We start from the raw sequence: 5,692 nt of genomic DNA on the forward strand, positions 1-5,692 counted from the left end.
CCATGATTCAAACAAATATTTCTGTTTACATTGTTTGCAGATAAATTACACGGAATAAAAATTAAAATGACCATGCATATCAAATCATTCATATTATATTTTCTGAATATGGCATTGCGGCTATGACTAATCGTTGATTCTTCTTGGCTGCGCTCATCAAACCCTCCGTGCAGACCTCCGATAAATCAATTTTGTCAGGGAGAAAAGGTCGAGTTTACATATTTTAATCTCCGACTGTAGCCTGCTGCTCCGAGCCCCGTCGCCGCCTCGATTGTTTGACACTTCCAGTCCTAGGCTGAGAGCTTCGATGGAGGGAAACAGGGTGACAAACTCTGTGATACCATGAACGCATCATAGCTGTGCAATGGGTTTATCCTTTAGTGGATAAATTGTTTGTTCAATGACAATTAACTTGTCAGCCATTGAAAAGTATGAGCGGTGACCAAAGTGAGACATTTGCTTTTTTTCGGTCTGGAAATTCATGTCAAAAGTCACATTCTATTGTCCATAATACATAAACATGTGGCCTAATGTGTAGGATGGTGGTTGGAGAGGCCTGCTGTGTGCGTGTCTGTGTGAGTATGTGTGTATGTGTGTGTTATCACCGGGCTAATTGAAGTGGTAAAAGCTTCTTCACTACAGCTGCAGGCTGTGCAGAAATGACAAGTACAGATTGTTGTTATCTATTATGGCGATAATTATAGGAATATGCCTTGGGCTCACCAACTGTCCATGGCACTACACTATCTATAATCTATTCCAAAAGCTGAGAGAGCATTAGTACATGGTGGCGTTATCTGAATGTGTTATCTCCTGACAAAAACAACAAAATGAGCTCTGGAATTAAAAAGTTTGATTGTTATATTACTCTCCCGCTCTCTCTCTCGCTCTGTGTGTGTGTGTGTGCAGCTGTGTGAGGGTGATTAGGGAGTGACAGCTGCAGAGAATGAGCTCAACAGCAGCGCGTGAAGAGCTCCTAAATAAGGCGGCAGCATTGTGAGGCGCTCGCGCTCCTCTCGCGCACTTTCTCCCCTCTGTGAAAGGCTGCAATTACTGCTTCTGATGCCGCAACGCTAACACGGTGCAAATAGCTCCAGCGTCGTGTTCTCCGTCTCGCTCAGTCAGTGAGAGGAGCGACGTAGGAACTGACGATTGGGACAAACACAGCAGCCAGCGTGTCATTATTATGAAACCATTCACGTTGAATGAATACAGAGTCGAGACCTGAACAGAAGCGAGTCGTCCAACTGAATAATATCCACTTCATTATTCCCTCTTCTATGCTTTAAATAGTTTAGCACAGTGCAAGATTTCAATTATGTTTGGCTTTTACGTTGCAATCTCTGTAAATTATCTAACCTGACAATCAGCAGCTATCAAAGTTCAACTGCGTTCGTCCTCAGAGGAGCAATTATCTGGGCAGCATACGTGTCCACAGACATAAACAGTGGCTGCAACAGGATATAAGTTTAATTCTTCTTCTTCAGAGAGACAAATGTGATCTTACGTGCGCGTGTTTCTGTGCGTGGAATGCAATTACAGCACCAAAAGCTCTGTTCTGCTCTAATTCCTGATTTATCTCCTTGTGCACGTCAACAAATAAACAATAGTGGGGATCTTTGCCCAGATGCGTCACTAAAGAAACCTTTCAGAGCCGACTTGAAGCGTTTGAAGTGTAAATATTGTCTCTATATATGAGGATAAGCAGCCTCGCAGTATGAATTTCTGTGATTTTTCTCCCCCTCAAACTTTTCTTGTTGTTCTTCAGATCTTTTTTATGCTCTGGCCTGCATTTGCATTTTTTCCGTTGACCCCATCTTTACTCATCAGGAGGCAGCGACGACAATGTTTCCTCGCTGTGCCACACGTTTTTCATGTTTTCACTCTGTGTGATTGGATAAAACCAAGATTAGACGCTTTTCGGAATACATTTCCATCAAGTCGTCACCTTCAAAAAGGCCGCGACCCCGATTCTGCTGCTATGAGCAATTAGTGAACCCCTGCTGAGTGGATCTCAGCGGCTTAAAAGGTTTTGTTTAAGTTGCTGGTCTGACTCATCACTCTATGCAATCCATACATAAAGAAAAGTCTTGTTATGAAGTAAACAACAAATATTTTGGATTTGACATATTTCTCGTCGTCTCTCAGTGGGCATGGTAGAGGGATTTAAAGAAATTAAACACTTTAAGTGCTCTGGGCTGCTTGTTTCTGTGCCTTTATTGGTGGAAAACAGGAAACGGGTCAGAATATTTATTTTTAGACCTAAATTTAACATTCTGTGCGGTCATGTTTGTATTATGTTATTATGACTGTGTACGTGTGGTTGCATGCATATGTGTGTGTGACGCCTATAGTCTGAGTCTTGTTATCAGTGATCAGCAGAGGCAGGCAGCGACACGATTCTCATTACATTATTTATCATCCTGCAACTAGCAGAGGAGGGGGCTACACACACACACACACACACACACACACACACACACACACACACACACACACACACACACACACACACACACACACACACACACACACACACACACACACACACACACACACACACACACACACACACACACACACACACACACACACACACACACACCTGTCATGACAAGCTGGAGATTCTGCCTCGTCACTGTTTTTGTCCCTCACGCCATTGGTTGAATTGAGTTGGACGTGGCTCCTCGGCTCCCTGCGGGGGGTCGAAGACAAGAAACTCTCTCAGAATTCATGCATCCGGAGAAAACTGCATTTCAAATGAAGCCCCCGTGTGATAATATGGTAAAGTGCTGACAGGAGGGGTATTGATAGAAAATAAATAAATAAAAAACCTCTCTCGTCCTGACTAACAAAGACAAAACTCGCTACTGTGTTACCTCGCAACAAAAAATTTGAAATCACCCGCAGCAGTGTGTAACATCTGAATCATTGAATTATTAATCATCTTTAAAAGTAATTGCTTTGTCCGTGCATCAAAATTAGAATCATTTAGCTTTTCCCTATTGGTCATTACCTTCTTATTCATTTTAACAGAAACTCATGTGCTTAGTCCCAGGATGTGATGGAGACTGAGAAATTACATAAAGCCAAATTAATAAGTCAGCCAGTTCATGTAAGCATCATTAAAGCATGACCTCATATGTGTTAGTGAAATCAAAATGATTCAGATCCAAACAGTGATAGCGACTCAGATGTATGTTTGGATGGAGGCTTCATCTAGGTGAGTCTCACTGAATCACACCTGCTCTCTCACCACTCTCAGCCCCTGTGATTGACGGGTCATTATATACACCATTAATCCATCACTTTGTCAATTACTCGTGAAAATGCTGTGGTTGGCGATGTGTTTAAGTGTCTAAATGCAGAACAGGAAGTACCAAAAAAGTGACACACTGGAGGTGGCGGAGATTCTGTAGGTGGAGATTCTATATTTATATATCATCTTCATTGTTAAGAGTCTCACACGTTGTTTTGTAGTCGGCGAGACAAAGCACCTTGCTCGTGACATTACACCGAGTGAGACAATTACAGCATTTAGAGAGCTAAAGAGAAAAGGAGAGAGAGAGAATGTGAATCAGAAACAGAGCGGCTCACACACTCCTCAGAGGCCCTTTGTGCCACAGCAAAGCTGCAGTAATTATAAGTGATTTAGCAATCAAGCCTACACTGGTGACATTGTTTCATCGTCTCCTCCATCACCTTCACGCCATCCGTAGAGTGAGTGCAGGAGAATACACGTCTTCATATCAATACAAGTACGTCTTTGGAATATCTGAGGGGACATTCCAGCCTTGATGAAGGGCTCCCCTCCCTCCTCGCCCTCCCGTTTTCTTTCCCTTCGTCTCTGACCGATGGGCGGACGAGTCTTTTAACAGCCGAGGTTACGGACACGTCGGCTCCCGGGCCTGATGAGCTGCTCCCTCTATTTGCTCTGCTCGTTCTCCTGAGCGCCGCGGCCACCCAGATTAGAGTCTATGGCCCATTAGGCAGCCGGGGATGTGGGCAATCTCAGAAGTGAAGCCTGTGCGTGTGTGTGCGTGCGTGTGTGTGTGTATGTGTGGAAAGAACAAGTCATTCTGATAAAACTCAAATTCTCAGTACGAGTTCCTGCCATCTTTTATGAGGAGCAGATTGACAGAAACCTATGTGATGTATCCTTCACTTCAACAAGCCGTATCTTTAGAATTGCCTTCAAAAATACACTTAAAGACACACTGCTGCGTATAGATAGACCCCCACACACACACACACACACACGGTCAGACAGCTCCTCACAAACAGATCATGTAAGTTTCTTTCCCCTCATCCTGACAAAGTTTTAAGCCTGAAAAGCAAATCAGACGACACAGTAGACTTTAAATTGCTGTCGGCACTTTGCGGCCGCTGCAATCAGTTTCTTTCTCAGAAATTGGTTGTTTTTTTTCCAGGTCTGTCAGTATTTTGTTTTGGGGTAAAATGTTCAATGTCATCCTGGCCTTGGGCAACAATATGACGATTTGTGCTGATGAAAAGCGAATGTTTCTTCAGAGGCGATGTAGAACTCAACGGCAGAATAATGGGGGTTACTGCAGCCGGCAAAACCCCAGAAACGGACCTAAATAAATCACAGTACTGACTTCATGTTGTTCGTTAATTGTACGAGGGCGAGCTGAACACTTCCTGTCTTAAGCCGGGTCAGCGACGGCTGATAACGCTGCTTCGCCAGGGTTGAAACGACCAAACAATGCATGAAAAGTGACTATCAATGAAATCCCAGCCTGAAGAATGAATACGTTTAATTTCATTGAGTTTAGTTGCTCTGTGGGGCAGAATAAAGGAGGATAAAATTCAGTTTCTAACACCTAATGTTTCTACGGAATGCAGACGTATCAGCAAATTCCCGCTGAATGGTCGTTCCATTATCAGAGCTTATAATAACTGAAATAACTCGCCCTTAAACGTTACATATTGTTGCGTGGTGAGGACGTCCTGGCCCTCTCATAATGTCTCCGACACCAAAACCTCACTTTTAGTTTACAGTTAGTGTCTTACAAAGCCCGAAATCAAGACAGAGGAGTCCACAGGAAGCGCAGCCCAAATGAAGGGACTGCTCCATTTATCTCTCCCAAGAAGAAAAATACACCGCTGAGCCAAGGTGCACTGCAGTAACTGTAACGTTAAACAATGATAAAATGATTTGCGGTGGATTTTTTTCTCTCCTGCCCCCCTTTAGGGCCCCGAGTTTTCCTTCACAGTTTGGCTGGCGTCCACGTGTGGCCCGGGAGCCAGCGCCGTATAGGCCGGCACTTCATTCCTGAGCGGACATTAGCGAGCCCATTAGCGCCATAAAGTCTCATTGTCTCTGTCAGTTGTGCTGATGTGGTCTCGTTCCGGCTCTTTGATTGGGATGAGTACAGATGGACGGAGTTTGTTCTCTGTGGACGGCGAGGGGACCATAGCTCACGGTTAGGCCCCTCTACACACTACAGTCACACCTCATTGACCGCCATTACGCCAAAGGAAACCAAATCATGGTAGCTGGAGGCAGTAGAGGACCTCTTCTCCACGCTTTGCCCTCTTTGATCATCATTCTAAGTCACGGCTAGTCTAACTCTCCAAAGGGGACGAGAGGGAGAGATTTCCGAAATTTGTTTTCCCGTGTTTGGGTTCGTTTGGCTCGTAAACATAATAGTTCAAATGTAGCCGCGGC

The sequence above is a fragment of the Genypterus blacodes genome, unplaced genomic scaffold, assembly GCF_046128005.1.
Source record: "Genypterus blacodes isolate CSIRO-AG114 ecotype Tasmania unplaced genomic scaffold, CSIRO-AGI_Gbla_v1 ptg000118l_1, whole genome shotgun sequence".
Classification (NCBI taxonomy): Eukaryota; Metazoa; Chordata; class Actinopteri; order Ophidiiformes; family Ophidiidae; genus Genypterus; species Genypterus blacodes.